At 39.2% G+C, this 23,642-nt stretch overlaps 1 protein-coding gene across 3 annotated transcripts in view; it reads left to right on the forward strand.

Moving 5' to 3' along the window:
* The first annotated feature begins 7,281 nt into the window (after positions 1-7,281).
* The window catches only part of LOC127435092 (plexin-A4-like), a 309,230-nt gene continuing 292,869 nt past the window's right edge, over positions 7,282-23,642 (forward strand). For all 3 annotated transcript variants that reach the window (XM_051688268.1, XM_051688269.1, XM_051688270.1), the window contains exon 1: positions 7,282-7,720. The gene's annotated coding sequence lies outside the window, so the exon portion shown is untranslated. The remainder of the gene's footprint in view (positions 7,721-23,642) is intronic.

Genomic DNA, 23,642 nt, shown 5'->3' on the forward strand with positions numbered 1-23,642 from the left:
TCATTAGCAACCCATAAATATTATTGTCCATGGTGTAAAATGGCATTTGAATTGACCATAGTGTGTGTGTACACATTTTGCATGCATGATTTAATGGCATAATTCTTGCACAGTGCCCCATATTGCTGAGAAAAATGACCAATGAATGGATATTATGCAGCTGGTACGTGCTCGTCACTCCTTTTTCTGTTCCTCTCTCTCACACTCTAAGATCTCTAAATCTATGTGTCTACTAGAAATCCCTGTGCTCCTGAGTCACTCCAGTCAGGCTTCCTAAGCAACCAATTGGCCCGGTTGCTAGGGTGGGTAGAGTCGCATTGGGTTAACCTCCTCATGGTCACTATAATGTGTGGTTTTTGCTCTCGGTGGGGAGCGTGGTGAGTTGTGCGTGGATGCCGCGGAGAATAGTGTGAGCCTCTACACGTGCTAGGTCTCCACGGTAGCGCGCTCAATAAGCCACATGATAAGATGCATGGATTGATGGTCTCAGACGCGGAGGCAACTGAGATTCATCCTCCGCCACATGGATTGAGGTGAGTAATTTAGCCACCACAAGGATTTAGAGCGCATTGGGAATTGGGCATGCCAAATTGGGGGCTAAATCCCTGTGCTCATATGAAAGTCATCCATTCACATGCAGGGAAAAGGTGTGTAAACAGTCATTTTCATGGAACCCTGACTGCTATATTGCCATGCAAAGTCAAAATGCAGTAACTACGCCAACACTGAAAATGAAAATAATGACCAGTGCTGGGTAGTAATGGTTACATGTAATCTGTATTATGTAATCAATTACAAAAATCTAAATAAAATACTCATAATTAGATTACAGTTACCTTTTTATGGATTACATGATTATATATGTATAAACTGAAGTTAACTGCAGTTGATTATTAAAATAATTTGATAATAATTTAAAATATAATAATTTTTTTAAAGTAATTTATTAATCACTCTAATTCTTTTTTGATATTGAAATATTTTAAAATATTTCTGATATACATTCTGTAAGTCTTCGAGTGTTTTCGTAAGGTGGGGAGGGTTGTGGAATTTCATACACAGACCTGATATGAGCCATCAGCCAGGTGGCTATAATTACACTGAAGATGGAGCTGTAATTCACACAAAAATGCTGAGCCAATTGCATTTGTGCGGTAAAGTCCGTTTTAGTTTAAATTGCTTTTGTACTCTGCTTAAAAAATTTACAAGAATGCGCTTTTGCTTTTGTGACACATTTTGAGACTTATTTTTTTAAAAAAATTCCCTTTATGACATTATTTCACAGATATAAATTGTGTGATACAGTGCATCTGGAAAGTATTCACAGCGCTTCACTTTTTCCACATTTTGTTATGTTACAGCCTTATTCCAAAATGGATTAAATTCATTATTTTCCTCAAAATTCTACAAACAATACCTCATAATGACAACATGAAAGAAGTTTGTTTGAAATCTTTGCAAATTTATTAAAAATAAAAAACAGAAAAAAATCACATGTACATAAGTATTCACAGCCTTTGCCATGACACTCAAAATTGAGCTCAGGTGCATCCTGTTTCCACTGATCATCCTTGAGATGTTTCTACAACTTGATTGGAGTCCACCTGTGGTAAATTCAGTTGATTGGACATGATTTGGAAAGGCACACACCTGTCTATATAAGGTCCCACAGTTAACAGTGCATGTCAGAGCACAAACCAAGCCATGAAGTCCAATGAATTGTCTGTAGACCTCCGAGACAGGATTGTATCGAGGCACAGATCTGGGGAAGGGTACAGAAACATTTCTGCAGCATTGAAGGTCCCAATGAGCACAGTGGCCTCCATCATTAGTAAATGGAAGAAGTTTGGAACCACCAGGACTCTTCCTAGAGCTGGCCGCCCGGCCAAACTGAGCGATCGGGGGAGAAGGGCCTTAGTCAGGGAGGTGACCAAGAACCCGATGGTCACTCTGACAGAGCTCCAGCATTTCTCTGTGGAGAGAGGAGAACCTTCCAGAAGAACAACCATCTCTGCAGCACTCCACCAATCAGGCCTGTATGGTAGAGTGGCCAGACGGAAGCCACTCCTCAGTAAAAGGCACATGACAGCCTGCCTGGAGTTTGCCAAAAGGCACCTGAAGGACTCTCAGACCATGAGAAACAAAGATTGAACTCTTTGGCCTGAATGGCAAGCGTCATGCCTGGAGGAAACCAGGCACCGCTCATCACCTGGCCAATACCATCCCTACAGTGAAGCACGGTGGTGGCAGAATCATGCTGTGGGGATGTTTTTCAGCGGCAGGAACTGGGAGACTAGTCAGGATTGAGGGAAAGATGAATGCAGCAATGTACAGAGACATCCTTGATGAAAACCTGCTCCAGAGCGCTCTGGACCTCAGCCTGGGGTGAAGGTTCATCTTCCAACAAGACAATGACCCTAAGCACACAGCCAAGATAACAAAGGAGTGGCTACGGGATAACTCTGTGAATGTCCTTGAGTGGCCCAGCCAGAGCCCAGACTTGAACCCGACTGAACATCTCTGGAGAGATCTGAAAATGGCTGTGCACCGACGCTCCCCATCCAACCTGATGGAGCTTGAGAGGTCCTGCAAAGAAGAATGGGAGAAACTGCCCAAAAATAGGTGTGCCAAGCTTGTAGCATCATACTCAAAAAGACTTGAGGCTGTAATTGGTGCCAAAGGTGCTTCAACAAAGTATTGAGCAAAGGCTGTGAATACTTATGTACATGTGTTTTTTTTTTTTGTTTGTTTTTTTTTTGTTTTTTTAATACATTTGCAAAGATTTCAAACAAACTTCTTTCACGTTGTCATTATGGGGTATTGTTTGTAGAATTTTGAGGAAAATAATGAATTTAATCCATTTTGGAATAAGGCTGTAACATAACAAAATGTGGAAAAAGTGAAGCGCTGTGAATACTTTCCGGATGCACTGTATGTTACCACACATGGATGGCATTTGTCATGCCAAAATTGCCAGAGTATGAACAGTTTAAGTGCCTTTTTTATTTCACTCAGAAACATAGGCAAACAGTGAGTAAAACACACACACACAACATCATATAAATTCTAATTTTTTATATATTAATATATTTATATATTTTTTTTTATGCATTTAAGCCACATTATGTCAAAATGGTACCTGCTTGTCATACTCAAATGCATTTGACATCAAGAATTAGTTCAAAAGCAATTGAAAAAGAATCAGATTAGATTATTTTAAACATGTAATCCAAGAGATTACGTTACTGACTACAATTTTAATAATGTAATTTTTATCAGTACCAGATTATAATTTAGAAGTAATCTATCCAGCACTGATCATGCCACATTTTTTAATTTTTTTCTCCTCTTTTCTCCCAATTTGGAATGCCCAATTCCCTATGCGCTCTAAGTCCTTGTGGTGGCATAGTGACTCCGTGTTACCGCGGAGATGTAGCGCATGTGGAGGCTTTACGTTATTCTCAGGGGCATCCACGCACAACTCACTACGAGCCCCACCGAGAGCAAGAACCACATTATAGCGACCACGAGTAGGTTAACCCAAAGTGACTCTACCCTCCCTAGCTACTGGGCCAATTTGTTTGCTTAGGAGACCTGGCTGGAGTCACTCAGCATGCCCTGGATTGGAACTCACGACTCCAGGGGTGGTAGTCAGCATCAATACTCGCTGAGCTACCCAGGCCCCCCATGACACATTTTTAAAATGTTCGGCAAAATGTGGATTTTAAAATAGTCTCACAGTTTTCTCTGAATCTGAGCAGTACAGAACCCTTAAAGTACAGAAACGTTCATGCAGTGCACACCAACATACTCGCACCAACACAGAATCTGTCACCCACACTGACCCCCTTCCTTGCACACACACACAATCACAACTCAAACTTTAGGATCCAAAGGGAGACACCATTAGGACTATCTGAGCAGCTCTCAACTAAGTTGCTCTCATGCTCTGCTTCCTTCATGCTGTTCTTTTAGGCACCAAACACTCCAGTCAATGCTATTGATCATTCCACAGCAGACAACTCATTTGAGGAATCTATCTGCAGATGTCAGTGGACAAAAATTTATGAACTTTAAATCCACTTTGCTGCACACACACTGATCAGTTAAGGTACGCTAGACTTTACCTCTCTGATATGAATGGGTATAATACATCTTTACTAGATTCTTATCTAGAGTAACTGACACAAAATCACTGAAAACTGTGATTGGTTGAGGGAGGACTATATAATCCCCTTCTGTCACAGAAAAGCAACATATTTCCTTGCAAGTTGTTTATTTATAGGGTAAATGATGCAAAATTAGGGTCAGGGTTAAGGTTCCTACACGCTAGTGGTGCACACATCACACATTTCTGCATTAAGCGATAAACTATAGGAAATAAAGCATCCTGTTCCTACTAATAGCTAGACACTGTTATGCTGTACTTATCAATGGCCTTGCCCTTAACCCTCATCCTGTCTACACACTGCCTATTGATCAGACTGGCAGAAAAATGGCCAATATCGGGTCCTAGATCTATTTTAATTCCGCTGCAATGTGGTTTGTTTAAACTGACAAATTGTTTGTGTATTTATTTTGTCTTTAAATTAATTTTATCTGACAGGTCCCAGACACTGGGACAAGGACTGAAAGTGTAACAGATTACAAAGTTGACCCTGCTGCAGTCTCAATCAATGACTTCCAGTCCTACAATGGAACTTTGGTGTTTTCACAGACATATTCAATGTTGATTCTTAGTCTTTGCATTGATTTACTAAAAGGTCAATGTTCTTCACAGATGACAATTTTTTCAATAGTATAATCCCTTTGTTATATAATAGATGCTTTTGACTTTCCCATTGTCATTTTCCATTCTCCTTCATTCAAAGTTGGACATAATTGCTCAAAAACACAGACAAAAGAAAATGAAATGTTGTCAGAAGCTTTAGTTCCAGCCTATCGTTAAAGTCTATGATAAATGTATATAAAGTACTCATATATTGCATTAGCATTTTACATCTTTCTGATTTGTTAAAACTGCATCTTATGCAATTACCTCCCTTTCTGTATGTTCAAATATAATAATAATAGTAAAACAAGGCAGGACATGGTGTAAAAAGCCACTGGCTCTGTTGATTCTCTAAAATATGATTTTATCATTCTCCAAACTTATACTCAGTATGTTTCAGAATATAGAGATTTTAGAAGTGTATCCATAGGGCCAGCACAGCATTGTGAGCATTTATCATCATTATGCCAAAGACATGTATATTGATTATTGGTCATTTAAGACTGATTGCTCAGTTTGCTTGTATTGTAAATGTCCTAAAATCCATTCTCTTTGCTGCACTGTACACCAAAGAACTTATAAGGCCATGCTCACTCATTAAGATGGATTCTAAAAATGGTTATCACTTTCTATTACAAACTATTAAATCTTTTAAATCTATTCATTTTAAAAAATATATTTGGGAAGAATGGACCATTTGAATGACCAAAGCATTTTTGGTATCCTTAAGTAATTATAATGTTAAACATTCAACCACCCAATTCTTAATATTAACCCAAAACACCCCCACAGGGGCCTTAAGGGAGTTTATTAGTTTGTCATTCCTGAATACTCAATGCACAATTCACCTGAGGGATTGTCACAGTATTCCCATGGGTCATCAAGCCATGTGTATCTCTCTGGTGCTACTTGTGTTCTTATGTTTGAGTCATGATGGTAGGTCAGCCATCAGTTGCGTTAAACAAGCCACCTCCTATTATTAATAATAATAAAAACACACACTTATAAACTGTTGTGAAGATTTGACATACAGCATCTTTAAAAACAGCACAAGCCAGGTTTACATTTCAGAAACCATTCATAAACAAGAGATTTGAATGGATTAATTAATTAATGATTGAATGAATACAGACAAGAGATCTTATCTGATTGCTGTCTTTTGGAAATAACAAATGACTGAACACACAATATGTGTTGAAAACTGTCAGAATGAAAGAATTAATGAATGAATGAATGCAAAAAAGAGATCTAAGCTGACTGCTGTCTTTAGGAAAGAACAAATGAATGAACACAAAATCTGTGTTGAGTACTGTCCGAATGAATGAATGAATGAATGAATTAATGATAGAATGAATGCAAACAAGAGGTATAAGCTGATTGCTGTCTTTAGGAAATAACAAATGACTGAACACACAATATGTGTTGAAAACTGTCAGAATGAATGAATGAATAATGAATGAATGCAAACAAGAGATCTAAGCTGATTTCTGTCTTTAGGAAAGAACAAATGAATGAACACAAAATGAGTACTGTCAGAATGAATGAATGAATAAATGAATGAAATACTGTCTCGTGCTCAAAGCAGATATTGGGGAATATACACTACCTGTATGAGGCAGGGTAGCAGGTATAAGATCATGCAGTACTATATGAGCCTGCAGGTGGAGCTGTGATGCAATGTTTTGAGGGGCTTTGTATTCAGATAGCTCGAACCGCCTGGGCAGGAATATTGTCAACCACTTTATAATGCCATCCAATCATCATACTACAGCAAAGAGGATGGATTATTTTTTATTTATTTTTTATTTTTTATAAAGGTTATTGATATTGAAAGTTGGCATATCCATTGCAAACAAATAGAGCCAAGCATGCATAAAGCCAAAATCATAAGAGCCTGCTGGACGATGATACTTTTTTCTGTAGACAATGGGACTTGAAATATTAGTACTAGTTTGTTTAATCACACTGGCATGGGTAGGAAGGCAACCCCTCAATTTACCCAGGTTTTATTTGTTTGTGTAGCTATTTATTTACATAATCTCTGCTGAATTAAAATAATTAGCGTAAATAAATGTGTATAAAGCCAATTTTCTGACAGAAAGATTGTATCTTAATTACATATTTATGTCATAATCTCATAATGATCCGGCCGATTAGATATTCAAATCCGTAGATCATTCTGTTCTCGGTGTTGTATTCACTCGGGTTCCCCTACATCCCTTTCACGGCGAAATGAATGCATTATATGCACATTAAAAGACATCGGGGGTGCAGCATATGCCTCATTCATGCCAGCCGCGCGCCCTGATTGCAGCCAATGAGATTTTACAATTAGCCCAATCAGCGGCCAGATTCGGGCTGTCACTGCGGGCGAGTCAGGAGGGTTTGTAAAACAAGACAGAGTCGCTGCGTCTCAGCAGAAAGCCTCTGACTCACGCCTCTGCTGTGGTACTTGGGAGTCAGCTGCGAACCAGAAAACTCCGAAACTGCCACTCTGACTCTGACTCTGAGCTGTGACTGCAGCGCACGGACTTCGCACGCGATCGCTGACTGCTGCTGCTGCTTGAGGATTCCAAGTGGCGTTTATAGCGCGTTTTTAAATCTGTCAATCAGTACGTCATAATGGAAACTATAGCTAGAGCGGCAGTTTTAATGGTCACCAGTGCTTGGGTATAGACGCCGAGGAGGACACCGCTGAACGTTGATGGGATTCTGCAACTCGTCTATCGGTTCTTCCTGAGGAAATTAAACGGAGGATTTTTTGTTGTTGTTGTTGTTGACATTATATAAAAACAAGTGTCGTGAAACTTGAAATATTCTGAGTCAAGTGTTTTAAAAGCCGTCTTGGCTGCTTTTCTGGAGAAGTGAGTTGGGATTCTTGGGAAGGTACCCGTCATCCGCAGTGTCAGCGCAACTGCGGCGGTGAGGTGAAATACGCAGCGAGAACAGGTAAGCGCTTGACACCGGACAACCGTGTAACGGGATTGTCATTTTACGTTTTGACTTGTTATTTAACGGAATTGCGGCCTGGAATGGTTATTTGTACAGGTAAGCGAGGCGTGTTACCTGTTATGTATTATAAGGGCGTGCTGTGAGGAGGGCATTGCACCATCCGCACCCGTGCGTTACTTTATTTTATTATTTTACTACTCCCTGGAGCTTGTATTATTTAAAACGACATATTTCCTGGAAATAGCACATCAGGACTGGTTCAGACTTAAACGTTTAAATCTTGGTTTTTTATTTTTTAAAGCACAAGCGCGCGCAGTGACCAGTTTTCCCACGACACTTGTTTAGACTTAACATATTTATGTTTTACATGATCCCGTTTGCTAGTGTCATAATACAAGGACTCCGTTTAAAACATGGTTTGGAATAGAAAGTGGTGTCGACGCAGTTCGCCTAAAAATGATTCATCATTTTACGCACATTTTTCTCCTCAAAGCAGATATATCGTGAAACGCACGGGGATGAAACTCTGCAAACAGGAGTTAGGATTTTTGAAGGTGCACCTGTGACCAGTAAAAGTCTTCAAGAAAACGAAGCTTGCGCGTTAAGTACTGCGCTTGGTGGCACGCGGCTGGCGCGAGAGCGTTATCTCGCGCAGAGCGCAACTTGTTCTCTGAACCGCGTGCGTGAGCGCTTTTCACCTCGCGCTTTACCTGACGGCACAGGCTGGAGAATCGGCGAGTGTAACATTTGATATTTTACCCTCAGCATTTCTGTATATAACCCTGATATTAGTCAGTGTCACACTGTGTGTCTTGAAGTCCTTTGATTTCCTGGAATCTTGGGTTATTTAAGGAATTTTGTCAGGGTCATCACATGCTTTGAACTCTTAGTTTAGTCTCTGCCTAATCTGAAAGTTATACACAGATATTTATACTGTATGTAGGCCTATATTTATGCTTGGTTATTTACTGTACGTGCAGTTGTAATTGTGTGGATGGTCTGATAGTTTGCCCTGAATTTACATCAGAAATTAGGGGCATCTGCAGTGACGCTTGCCATTCTCTGCAAGTCATGTATGGCACAGATGGAGAAGATCTGCTATGTGTCCATTGGGTAAATGCTTTAGATGCGTCCTCAGCTGGTGCTGCATAGAGGCTGGCAATGGCATATATAGAAGGATGCATGTTTTGCAGATGTGTTTCTTCATGGTAACTTGAATATTGAAACAATGGTCTGCAGACCCCACAGAGTACATAAGCCAAGACATTACAGACACTGCAATCTATCAATCCACCCAAATATGAGTCTCCTCATCTCAAGTTGCCATAGAGCATCAGTCCTGTTTATACACCGTCTGATTGTCAAACTATTCACTGACTTCAGACTGAACTTGGTGCGTTGTTTTGTCTACTGAGAATGTGGATCTGTGGGGTTATTACAGTGTGAGGCTTGTACTGCAATCACAAGGAGTTCACACTTGGCTCACAGTTGGTGGTATTTCAGTAAGGATTCTATTCATAGTGGAACATCACAGTGTTCATAGCTGCTGACTGTATCTAGAGGCTTCTGCTTATGAATTATGAATTCATGGAGATTGTGTTAATGAAGTATTTGAGGCTTTGTGAGCAGAGTGGAATGTACTCTCTTTAGTGAAGCTGATAAGAGACTGGGTTTGCTCTGGAGATTTTGTGTGTGTGTGTGTGTCAGCTGTGACTAAGTTGTAATGCAAAGCTATAAGTGAACAGAAACATTGCCTGCTTCCTGGGGGGGCGCAAGCACACCAGAGTGAGGCAGCAACAATATGGATGTTTTTTTTTTTTTTTTCTTCCATCCATTCGTTTAAGTGTGTATATGTTCAATTAGGGCTGTCACGATTATGACATTTGGCTGATAATTGTCAACCAAATAACTGCCATTATGGCAATTAATTATGTTTTAGGGCTATAATGGTCATATTTCTTAAGGTGCATGTGTGCTTTTATACACCTTTTTAGGATGTTATCTTTACATTTATCTACAAATATATATATATATACTTAAAAAAAAAAAATGGATATGATTTCCTTAACTTTTAACTTTCACATGAGATTTCATAATTGTATTACGCCACAGAAATAGAGTAAGTGTGGGTCTCCTCTGTGTCACTGCATGTCATTAACACTGCATGCATGATCCCACTATAATCTGGAAAATTTGCCATTACACAGTCGTTTAAAGTGAAGGGGGGGCGGCACACTTTGCATTCACTATCAAAGTTTATATTTGTTCATTTATATTTTCGCAGGAGTTTGGCGTGAGCCTCTGCCGACGGCGCATGCATTAGAGCACTTAAACACTTCACGCGGTCTTCCGGACAGGAGCTGCTCTGGTTGATGTCCGTAGTGCTGCTCTGAGTTCAACTGAATGACACACAAATGCACTGTTCATAGTCATATATTTGCTTAAAAATTCCTTTTATTCGGGCATTAAAATGTGATTGAAATTTGAATTGCACAATAATCGTGGTTGGATCATGTAACCGCGATCAGACAATTATTTAATAATCGCGACAAGCCTACACTCAACATGTTTATGCAGTCAAAATGCCACAGAGTTTCAAGGAGAAGGCAAGTACCTTCAAACTGTGATAAAACAAGTAACTTAATACATTTTGCTGCATTCCAGGGCAGTTTCAGCCTTGACAGTCTGCTTGTCTTTCTGCCCCCAGAGAGCTTTCAAAGATCTTAAACACTGTGCTATCAGCAAGGATGAATATAACGTTGACATTTTTCAAAGTCTTTCTCGATTTGATCATAGTTGAGACTTAGAGGTTTGATAGAATAGGCTAAAAGTGAGACATGGATTACTAAAATATCAGAAATGTCAGAGTTGTTAGAATGAACGCCTACTGGATTGAGCTGATCTGTAGTGTGTAAGAGTGAATATTCACGGGGGCCTGGGTAGCTCAGCGAGTATTGCTGCTGACTACCACCCCTGGAGTCACAAGTTCAAATCCAGGGAGTGCTAAGTGACTCCAGCCAGGTCTCCTAAGCAACCAAATTGGCCCAGTTGCTAGGGAGGGTAGAGTCACATGGGGTAACCTCCTCGTGGTCGTGATAAGGGGTTCTCTCTCTCAGTGGGTCGCATGGTAAGATGTGCGTGGATCGCAGAGTATAGCATGAGCCTCCACATGCTGCGAGTCTCCGGTGTCATGCACAGCAGGCCATGTGATAAGATTCACAGATTGACTGTCTCAGAAGCGAGGCAACTGAGACTAGTCCTCTGCCACCCAGATTGTGATGAGTAACCGCACCACCATGAGGACCTGCTAAGTAGGGTATTTGGCATTCCAAATTGGGAGAAAAGGGGATAACTTATTTTTTTTTAAAGTGCATATTCGCATGCACTAGGCTACAGTACGAGTGCTCAATGACTGGTTTGGGAACTGGTGAATGACTCTCTCTGTCTATTCTTCCAAAGAGGTTCTGCCCCTCTGTTCTTATAGGATGTTTAGAGGCTTTGCCAGCCAATCCGTTTTAAGTTCAGCTTTTGCCCTCCAATAAAACAGCATCTTTCTGCTGCTGTTTTTTTGGTCACTAACACTTCTGGCTAATTGACTTAGGAATGGTGATAATCATGGTGGTAATGATAACTGCATTTATACATTTGCTGTTCTGTGTAATGTTTCACCTGTTTCCAAATGATATAGCCGTGTGATGAGTTTACTCTAGGAAACTAATCTTGATTAGAGTGAGCTTTGAATAAAGATGTTCCATTCGAGCACCTCAGTAACACACAATAGCCGACAGGAATCTAAGAGGAAGACAAATACATTTTTGTAATCTTGTTTAAATTAGACTCTGCTAGAGTGTTTCCCTCTACTGGCCTGTTGAAAATTTGTTTGTGTGTTTGGAGTCCGTCAACTGAACCTCTCCATTATGATTCTGTTGCTACAATAGTGTTTACGATCTATCCTCCCATGTTTTAACGTGCAGTGTTTATTTGGGAAGTAGGGCTGGGATGATGTAATTGGATATCAACGATATCGGATCAATATCCCGATTCTGATTGACCAGTGGTGACCAACAATATCAGGATATTATGAAACCATAGAGCTGGGAAGTTGCCAAATGTATTAAATAGTAGCCCAGGGTATGAAATAAGCACCTGGCAAATGCGAGTAGCTTGTATCATGTGTGGCGGGTAATTTGGCTTATCAACCTGCCACTGTGGAGGGCTAATTGTAAGATGTTTTGGGATGACACAAAGACATGCGCTCAAGGCAATTTTATTTCGAAGAACAGACTAAAGTAAACCCGTCGACGCATGTCTCTGCCATGTTTGTTCAGACATGCCGTGGGAGCATTTCTCCTGGAACACGTGCATGAAGAGTTCTATACATGTGTATACAACCTAAACAAGTTCACCTTTCACCTAAAATGTATTTATATTTCAGTTATTATCATTATGTTTACATTTTATAATTGTCTTTAGATCTTAATTTGTGTTACTAATTTTCTACCTGTTGAAGATGGATACTTGCGTGACGGCAAATGGAAGGGTAGTTATGTACATTTTTTTTGGACTTCATTATTTGCTTTTTTGTTTCGTTTGAAGTGCAATTTGAATCTAGAAATATCTTAAGTTTTTTCATGTTTCAATAAATGAATTTAAGTTTTCCAGCAAAATCAATAAAGCAAGAATGTTCACGATCCCTCAGCCAGGGGGTTGATTATGTAATCAGATATTGCTAATTTTTTTTTAAAAAAGTTTGAGAAAAATTGTTGCTTTATGAGCATGGCGTGATGATAAAAAGTTCAGAATGGTATACTACCATATTACTCTGACTGTTTCTGCCATACTGTATGTATTGCTGCCTTTAAGTACACCTGGGACGCTCCTACTGTATGTCGTGTTGGGCATTTGTCATTGAGATGTCATGCATTTAAGTTGGAAACAAAATATGAAAGAAGCTACACTAAAACAAATGGGCAATAATTGACCACAAAAGCATGCTTTTCTTTTTTTTTTTTTTTTTTTTTTTTTTGTGTTATACCGGTGGATTAGTATAAGTGAATACACCTGCATCACTTTTACACTGCCGATATGATTTATTAATATGCTATCTGGCAAATTATTAATGTACGTTGAACAAACCGCGAAGGGCGAGTCATTAACTTTAGTTGACATATGACAGATCTAATAAATTAATATGAATGGAATACTGAATTTGAAATACAGTAATTGGCTTATGCAAAAGATACTGTATACTGCAGAAATGGTAAGAGTAGTGTAGTATTATGCTTTTCCAAACAGATCAAGTTTCCCAGTGTTGACCGTCCATGCCACTGTATATGCATGTCCATATGCTCCTGTAACTTTCAGTGTGTTGTGTATGACAGGGTGGCGATTGTCTGTAGATAAATGTGTGAACTGCGAGTGACGGTCCTGTCTACTTGTGACATCTTAAGAATAGACTCCTGCTGTGCGTCCCCATGTCCCACTGCAAGTGCTCGCTGGTGTGTATGTGAGTGTGTGCATAATGAGGAAAGAGCGATCATTACTGGTATGAAACTCTGCTTTCTGTCAACAGTGTGCAGGGTTGGGAGGGTTACTTTTGAAATGTATTCCACTACAGATTACAGAATACTTGCTGTAAAATGTAATTTGTAACATATTCCATTAGATTACTCAAGGTCAGTAATGTATTCTAAATACTTTGGATTACTACTTCAGCACTTTTTTCCTCGCTTGTTTTGACTATTTAAAAACTCTGTACAGTAAGACAATGTTTAAAAAAAAAAAAAAAAAAACTCTCTGAAAAACCAATATCTTATGCAGTGTTGTTCTAAAACAAGATCAATCAAATTGATCTTGTTTTAAGGATTTTTAAATATTTTTACAGGAAAATACAAAAATGATCAAGAATAAGATTTTTGCCCTAATATCAAAGGTCTTAATAGAAAAAAAAAGATCCAATATGAATTTTCTTGATAAATATGATCGTGACTGGTAACATGCGCATGTAAAATTGCTAGAAATAGCATTTTAACTTGCATAAAGCTGACAGTTTACACAAGGTTTATTTCTATTTCTTGTGCTCCAAACTTACTTCAAACTTATCTGTCTGCTCGTATGAATGAAACGCATCGTAAGTGTTTCACTGCTGTTCAGATGCACTTTGGATCACATCATTTATATGTATAAATGTTTTCCATCTGAATGGACTAAATATTAAATGAAACAAAATGCAAAGTAATCTCTTCAGTAATCAAAATACTTTTGAATGTAACTGTATTCTAATTACCAATGATTTAAATTGTAACTGTAGTGGAATACAGTTACTTATGTATTTTAAATACGTAATCCTGTTACATGTATTCCATTTACTCCCAACACTGCCAATGTGGAATGCTTGAGTCCCATTACGAAACCAGGCTTGCCATGTTTTGAGGGTGCGTTGCATACATTTTCTCATCTGCTTTTTCTTTTAACTCTCCACTGTTGTTTCTTAAACAATTTGAGTTTACTATGTTTTACCAGAGACAATGGGATAAATTGGAAAGGTCAACGGATGTAGAAAGTCCCACCTTACAGGTAAAAGAGCCAATCACCTTTTAGATACAGACATCGTCTGTCAATCATTTCGAGAACGTGCATTAGCTATACAAGCCGGGAAAATTGCTTTGTTTCCAGTGTTGTCAGATTTTACTGCTGGTTTGAAATTTTATTTTATTTTTTTATCGTAATCTTGACAAACCGTTTGAGATTTTGGTCTTTCCCCATTCAAGTAGAAAGGAGCTGCTCTTGAATGCTGCTTTTTTTACATAAAAGAAATGGCTGCCCAAGAGTGTTTCAAAGATGGCCGCTGAGTGGACTGACTTACTAGAAAGACTTTGGTTTTACTTGCAAATAAACCAAGATGGTTCCAAACACTGTCCATGTTTCATAGCACCTTATTTTTTTTCTGAGGATAATCCAGCAAGGAGGCAACACGAGGAAAAGCAGCAAGAGAGAGAATTATTTTTGACATGCTTCAATGTTAGCCTAATTTTATTAGTGTTAGCCTTTTATATACAATACTTGCCTCATGATCTTCATAGCCAGATCTTGTTTCCTATTGTAGCTTAATGGTTTAACATTGATTTAGTAACCTAAAGGTTGAAGTTTCAAGTCCATGAACTAACACCATTGCGCCCTTGAACAAGATACTTAACCTCAGGTTTTTCCAGGGTAACTGTACTTGTAAGTAGGTGTACTGTAAGGTGCTTCGGATAAGGTGTCATTGACCGATAACCAAATTTGCAATTTTGAACACAAGGATTCTGGCTTGTTACAATGGACTGAGTATGTAATATGTCTCTTCAGCAAGACATTGCTCAAATAGTACACCTGAGAAAACGAACTGAACGGAGTATTCCGGGTATAGAATGCAAATGTTCCCAGGGGTTAGTGCAGGAATATATTGAAAAGAGAAAAACACATCCCTGCGTGCCGGCTTTGTTTGCCTCTGTTAAGCCATGCAAACCTCGTCTGACAGGTAATACATTTGTTTTGTTTCAGATGCATGAAATGATTTGAATTACTGCAAATAGGCGTTCTTTTGTAGGGGAACTCCATATTATCTGAGAGCTGATATATTATGGTTCCTTTTTTAACATTGCAAAGGCACGTCAGGAAACGTATTACTTCTAAATGGGGATTTTTCTAAAGACAGTGTGTTCTGTTTTCTACAGATCATTGATTATGTTTAAGGGGTGAGAGAGAGAAGGTAAAAAAAGGCCCTAACGTATTGGTGATATCTTTCATTGGTTCTCATGCTCTTTTGTTTGCTGGTTGTCCTAAAGTGCGCCAGCAACATTTGTGTGCAGTTTCTGAACATTCTGCCAGGCACATCTGTATGCTTTAAATGCCTATTTTGGGGGTCAGATTCCAGCATCCGTTTCATTGTTTTGGAATTTTATGGTTAACACAATGACTAAGTCTAAGTGGGATCAATTTGACTGAACATTTTAGAATTCTTTAGGCTTGATGGACATCTTTTATTGGTTTAGGTGTTTATTCACCATTGGTCTAATGGATTTGCTTTGAGAGGAGATCTTGTCCCCAACCTGGTAGGGAAATGTATTTTAAGGGTGTTTTCACTCTTGGGTCTGCTTTAAAAGAACCAAACTTGGACCCCTTTAAGTGGACCAAAAAGTGAAATATTACCCATTATGGGGTCTCTGTCCATTTTGCATTCACACTGTGGGTTTCACAAAAACAGACCCATTTTTAAAAGACAAAATTGATTATTTTTATTATGGCAATATTAAGTGTTAAGTGTACAATTGGCTCTACATATTGTGAGATTATTAAACCTGTTTAATACCTTTTAAAATGAATAAGCATGAGTATAGGTGTCTTTGTTCAATAAAACATTTCATTGATCTTTTGCAAAAAAAAAACACTTACATAGCAGGGCTCAAAAATAAGGTCTGCCCGGGGCCAGTGTGAGAGATTTTGGCCAGTTGCTAGAACTGTCACTTGCTCGATCGGGCCAGTGCTGCATTTATAACATTAGTGCAAGCAAACAACAAGCGAGAGAGCACAAAAATTTCACGGAGCAAAATAAATCTTCAATTTGTGTTCACAATGCACGTTATTAGTGAACCGAACCACAGGCTGCAAGCAAACCGTACTCCTCCCGAGACGGTCTCGGTTCATTTAAAGGGGTCCGAGATCATTTGAATTGTTCACATATGGGCCAAAAATCCCACGAACCGTGACGGCAGATTGCACTTCATAAACCCCACCCCCATACAACTCCAATGTATGATGGAAGTTAGGTCAGTTAAGCAGTTTAGAAAAAGTTATTTTGAGATTTAACTGTATAATACTTGTAGCTACCTTAAACTGTTTATCACACAGTTCATAGTTTATCACTGTGTTCACTGTTTACATTTTCGTGTGTAAATCTGGATTAATTCTTTCTAACAATTCATTCTATTGAAACAAACAATTTAATATGAGATATTTATACATAAGCCTCAAATCAATCTCCGAAGACATTTTCTCAGCTGCAAAAATCATTTAATTCCACAAACTGACATCAGCCTTCAACATGCTCCAACTGATTAAGGGTGTTCCAGTTAAACCCATTGCACGTCTTCTGCCAGTAGTGGACACTTGTGCAATGTAAGCAGTGACATACACGTTTGCGAGGGAAGGGGTTACAATTTTTAATGGAACGCAGCCTTAGTGTTTGTGTGGGAAATAAACCTTGGTACATTTTGTGCATTCTGCGTCACCTTGACCATAAACCTTGGACTAGACAAACAATGTTTTTCACTCTCTTGGTTTCTGCAGACCAGGTGCTTCTATTTGCCAAACTGCAACCATGTTAATGTCTTTAACGTGTGTGTGCGTGCGCGCATTAGGCATCTCTGCTGTATCAGCCAGCCTCAGTCCCTCTGCCACCCACTCACACATCTATAAGTGTTCCCATGGAAACATGACTTTTTAGCTCCATTTATGCCTCCTTATGTACTCTTTCCACCCCCCACCCCCCCATGCACGTTCACGGACAAATCGCAACATCAGCATAGGCTAGAGGGCCCCAGCGAGTCTCTGGCACCAAATGGTAAAATTCAGGGGTAATTTCTAACTTTTTCCCTAAGGTCAACACCGTTTAAATGTCAGCTACTTTTCAATGAATGACACTGAAAGCTTGGAGTTAAGACACCTTATTTCTTTTATAGGAATCCACATATTTTGAATAGTGCCATATAATTTGCAAGTGACATTTTGAATTTATTGGGATTATCAGCTGTCAAGAACGATCTTCTCTGCAAATGTTTTGTGCCCATGCCATTCTTTATTTCTCCACCACCTTAAAAGCGTTTTCTTGCTGTTAGTTGGACATGCTCCACAAGTCTTTTATATGGCGTGGTTAAAATGAATGATGTTAGAATGTTGTCAGTGCGATTCTTGTCCCCTGTCCATCCTCTTAGAGCAAGCTCACCCAGACCCCTCACAGAACCCTCTGTGTGAGAGCCTGAGGGGGCGGATTCTCTCACAGAAAAAATGTGATGCGGTTAAACATGTAGAAAATCAAACTAAACAGCCTGACCAACTGTGGAGAGGGAAAAAAAGAGAAGGATGTTACGTTGAGAGGAATGGATTACATTGCCTTCATTCCAAACCACTGGAGCCCCTGCAGAAAGGACTCGAAAGCAGCCTTCTGTGTTTATGCCAAGGGCTCTGACAAACAGCGAGGGAGGAAGGTAAATAGAAAACAGAATGGACTGCTATCTTCCTGTCCTGACTCCTGCTCTGATGAGGGGGAGAGGAGAGCTGGCATAAGGCCAGTAACAGAAAGCTGGGCTCAGTGGCACCCGCAACCTGCTAAATATGAAAAGTTGTGGCAAAGTTCAAAGACTTAATGCTCTAGCAACCACGGTGCAGCGTGCAGAGTCTTGCATTTACATTTGATTTGTATATAATGCATATTGATGAGACTCATCTGCATGTGTTTTTGTAGACATTTGCAACGCTTGAGTGGTGCGTAATCTAACGGCTGTAGACAATAGCTCATCTGTGGCGGAGTCTACATGTGTGTCTCTCTCTCACACACATGATTTATTATCAATGCAAGTAAGGACGTAATGGTCAGTCCTTATCAAAGAAACTTATGTGTGTGTCCCGATCTTCATTATCTCTACATATGACAAACATGATGGTTTGCCTTCAGGCCATTAAGAGTGCGACATCTTCACTCATGCTACAATTGACAGTACATGTGTTCATGCAAACCTCTTTGTCATTGGCACTTGAATGATGGAATTAAGGGCTGATAAATGCCCCTTTGTCTGCATTACTGGGAAACCATAGTGAAGACAAAGTGATGGTTCTGTGGAATGGATTTACTTTTTGTGCTTGGCACTCAGACGTAGACTTTGCTTTATGGATGCATCTGGACTGAAGAGCCTTTGAGTGGGACTTAAATGCATAATATATTAAGTGTGTGTAAGTGTGCATTGTTTATTGATGACTCATTTAGAGGTTTTTAAAGGAATTACATTGAAAATGTCTGAGTCATACACGTTCTTATCATTAATATAGTAGCTATGGTTGCCTAAATGTGTCAGGCTAACTTCATAAGCTTCAACATAAATTGACTTCTCTCCCGCATGATTCCTCAGCCATCAGCTGTAATTACCACAATAACACTAATATGTATTCTTTAATCTTACAACAGCTTGTATCTTATGTGGGGGGTATTTAAGGACCATATCACTTGCCGATGAGTGAAAACTCTAGAAACGAGTCATCTCGCCATGTCAAAAAAAAAGCCCACTGCCTTATTACACTGGCTGATCTTGTCATGTTGCATTGCCAGCGTTATTATTTGCTTCATGTGTCATTGTTCAAAGTGATAATATACGCAGAAGCAATATTTCTGCTGTGCTAGAGGCACTATTTTAGTTGCTTTTCTTGTGACCTTTTGGAAAACCGTTTCCATCTCTATTCTCTCTCACTGTTCTTCCCTTTTGGTCTCGCAGTCGGTGATTTATCACTTGTGTGAGTCTGTAAGAAAATGGGTTTTCTCCTGGAACAGAGGCGGTGCTGACAGATTCTTTAAAACCTTGCTTTGCAGCCTCACTGGCAATTAGGCTACAATGTGTTTCCAACCCTTTCCAGTGTCTTCAGTTGACTTCAGTGGGGCAGTGATTTATTTTAGTCTTTGAATCTGCACATATTAATGCTTTCTCAGGACTAGATTTAGATGGAAAAGCTACTGAGAGGGTCTTTTGCAAATTTGGCTGTACTATGGTTCAGTAGTTGTACAGTTTTTCAAATATGTCCATTTTCAATCAGAGCACTGCCAATGAAAGGGAGGCTTCAGTTCGTGAACATAACTTAAGTTCACTCTTAAAGCACTTTTCCACCATCGGGCTTAACTGTTCTAAGCACGGTGAGTAATGGTTCCAGTAGCCTTTCCACTTGAGCATGGTTCAGTATGGTATGATTACAAACCCTTCCCAGTCTGGATTTCTCAGCACTGTTAGCTAACCATTCTCAAACGTGCTGTGGAACGCCTTTTAGTGATGTGGCGACTTACGGTTGGTAACCTGCTTACTCAGTCTACTCAATTCTGATTTCACAGCACCACTGTGGAAAAACAAACTACAAAGAGAAACATTTGGCCTGATGGTGGGAAAACCGGCTTTATTCTGACAAGTAGTATGGTCCTCACCCCACTTCCACAAAACAGAGGGTCAGAGAATGACAAGCTTCCATATCCACAATTGAACTTCCTGTTGTATGTTTCTCTCAAGGGGCCTGTGTACATTTCATTTCTTCTAATTGAGAGATCTGAGACTCTTTGCACCAGATTCTCATTTGAATGGAGAATTACTTTTGAGAGCTAATCCAAGATTCCTCTTAAATAATATGCCAGATGCTGGGATGATGCATGTGTGTGTTGGAATGGGAGGGTATAAATTGGATTATCACAGTTGAATCCTGTCCTGTGTACTAGGCCCCAATCCTAAGATTATTCCTCACCCTCTACCACACACACAAACAAACGCATGGAAAAATGCAAGTTTAACGGTTTATTATAATCTGTACAATGCTGATGATTATCAGGCATTCATGTCTAAGAACTTAATCTTGCAGGTAAAGTCTGTGCATTAACTTTTTAAACTAATGCTGGACTGGTCTCATTTAGCAGACGGAGCATGGCAAAAGAAACTTCAAGGTCATAGGTTCGATTTCCAGGGAGCACATAGTAATAAAACGTATACAGTGAAGCAGGGCTGAACGATTAAAATAGAAATCGCAATATGATGTAGTGTGTTGTGTGGTTTTTTTTTTTTTTATCAAATAGTAAGGGCTATTTTTTGATTAAAAAAAAAAAAAAAAAGTCTTACTGCGTGCGCTGCTCTGTTCTCTTTGCCTAATATGCTCGGATATTGAGACCTTATATTTACAGTGCTCTAGATTCACTTATTGATCCACATTTGCATTATTCCAAATATGCTTGATTTGATAAAAGCTACTATCCAAACCCAAAGTAACCACACAACCCCATTTTTGTGGACAGAAGAGTGGATGAGAGCATTTCTCTGTTTTAAAAGGCCATTGTCAACTCAATTACAAACTTCTTCCTTCAGGCTTCTGCCAAAATAAAGGCTTAAGCATTGCCACATGAAAGATAAGAAATTGGTGCATAAATATGGTACTGTTTATATTAATAATTGTTATAAAATATATTTCTGTAATCATTTCTTAACTTCATAATTATTATTGGGTTTAAAAAAAAAAAAAAACTATGAAAAGTGGCCTGAGAGGCCTTTACCAGCTGTTAAAACTGGTGCCAAGTTCAATCAAGTATGTTTGCTCATGACTTTCGTTTTGGTAAAAATCACTATCACTATTTTTCCAAATAATTGCAATAAGAATGTCAATCGTTGCTGTGCTACTGTGAAGGAATTGTTAGTTGTTTTGCATAAGTACTGGCTTGTAACAGTATAAGGATGGGCAAGGAGGAGGTGGGAACCAGCTGAACAGTAAACAAACTTAAATGATTTAAATGAACTTAAAATTACATAAAACATAAGGACACAGGCACGCATGCAGCGCGGCCACATGCGTCTTTCTCTCTCCAACTACCCCTTTTCTTGCTCTCTCTCTGATTCAGCACTGGCCGTGCTCATCACGGCCCGGCCACGCCCTCCTCCTCGTCACATGGCTAAATAAATGTAAATGTCTTCTGCAGCTGAAAGACTTTTCTATGCAGACACCTCTTTCTTCATTATTTGGTTCTTATTTGACTATGGCGGTTTGTCCATCGGTTAAAACCATTGATTCACTAAAGTGTTTTTTTTTTTGTTTTTTTTTTTGATAGTCACAAATCCAGACCCCGCCCACCAGCTTGCCCAGCACACATCAGCAATGTATTACTGACTGCTGTGTGTGAAATGAACTTTTTATGATCACTTGATTTATTACCTACTTCAGTGGCTCTGAAACGGCTATGGATTGCTTTGAGAAAAGCTTGAGGGAAAAGCCTTAAGTATGGGTGAGAAATCAAATCCACCTCCCTCCCCCACACCAATGATGTCCCTCAAGTAAGTGCGTGCGCAATGTAGGCGTGTGTGTGTGTGTGTGTGTGTGTGTGTGTGTGTGTGTGTGTGTGTGTGTGTGTGTGTGTGTGTGTGTGTGTGTGTGTGTGTGTGTGTGTGTGTGTGTGTGTGTGTGTGTGTGTGTGTGTGTGTGTGTGTGTGTGTGTGTGTGTGTGATGAGCCAACACTGTCATTTCTTACATATGTAGTACATACACCGATCAGCCACAACATTAAAACCACCTGCCTAATATTGTGTAGGTCCCACTCGTGCCACCAAAACAGTGCCAACCTTCTCACCACAATTGCACAGAGCGGTTATCCGAGTTACCGAAGACTTTCAGTTCGATCCAGTCTGCCCCTTCTCTATTGACCCCATCAACAAGGCATTTCTGTCCACAGAATTGCCCCTCACTGGAGTGTGGGTGTTTTGTCTTTTTTTTTTTTTTTGGGCACCATTGAGTAAATTCTTGACTGTTGTGCATGAAAATCCCAGGAGATCAGCAGTTTCAGAAATACTCAAACCAGCCCATCTGGCACCAACATTCATGCCATGGTCCAAATACCACTAAATGCATTAGTGTGAGTGAAAATGTGTTTGATATATTTTCACGTCACTTTACAGTCCATTTATGACAATGGATAGAGCATGCGTGATTTAATGTGTGCGTGCATGTGTTTTGAATACATTTGGACTGGAGGTGACTTATGTCTTGATTTAGGGTGCTGAACTGTGCATTAATCTCACAGCAAGTGTTTGGATCATAAATAAGGTATCCTCTTAAACACTGAGAGATGACCTCTCATGACTGTTATTTGAAAACTAATCGAGGTGTGCAAAAGTTCACAGAACAAGCTATAAGAGAGAGAGTGAGAGCACAAAGTTTCCGTATGCAGGTGTAACATAAGGATGGGCGATATGTCTTAAATTATCTCTTTTTGAGCCTATTGATGATATTCAATATATCAATTATGTATTTGCTCTCAAATGTTTTATTTTTTTATCATTAGAGGAACCATTTCATCCAAACAGCCATTATAGCCAAGTAGATTCAATATTTTAAAGACATTAAAAATCTAATAGTGTCTCATTAAACGCAAGGGAGATTGAAATTCATTCATTTTCATCGATGTGCCCTTTATATTTTATACACAGATACATAGTAGCTTAATCATTTACCTTACTGTTTTTACTAATACATTTTTGTGAATAAACGAGGTGTGCAAAGGTACTTCACTGATTTACTTTTGAAACTTCAGTTGAACATTGCATAATACTAAATTATTACTGTGGGACACATCAGTTTTATTATTACAATATAATGCTGAATTATTATTCTGATTATTAGATTTGCGTTATACAAAAGTCATATCTCTGTCCTGTTTACTTCACCTGGGGGCTTTTATTTTGACACCGAAAGTGCTGTTGTATTTACTTCAACTTCATAAGCTTTTATTTAGACACAGAAAAGGCAATGTGTATTTGACAGTTTACAATGTTCTGCATTTCCTGAAACGCAGTAATCTCCTCCTTTTTCTGTTATATGGTGCCACGTTAGTAGATCTGTATAATACAGTATCTTGTAGCGGTTACCAGTGTTTGGAATTGCGTGAATGCTTAAACCCGCATTACTTTGATTTCACAATGCACGTGAACTGATCTGGGAGCACCGCCATGATCAGCGCGTCACCGGTTTGTTCTGAATCACACACAGACCATGTTTATCTGTTTAAATCACAGACTCTTGTGGATTAATAATCACATGACCAACTCGCCATTTTGATGTTATTTTGATTAATTGTGCAGCCCTGAGGGATCGTGAAATTAG

Source organism: Myxocyprinus asiaticus, chromosome 45 (genome assembly GCF_019703515.2).
Source record: "Myxocyprinus asiaticus isolate MX2 ecotype Aquarium Trade chromosome 45, UBuf_Myxa_2, whole genome shotgun sequence".
In the NCBI taxonomy this organism is placed as follows: Eukaryota; Metazoa; Chordata; class Actinopteri; order Cypriniformes; family Catostomidae; genus Myxocyprinus; species Myxocyprinus asiaticus.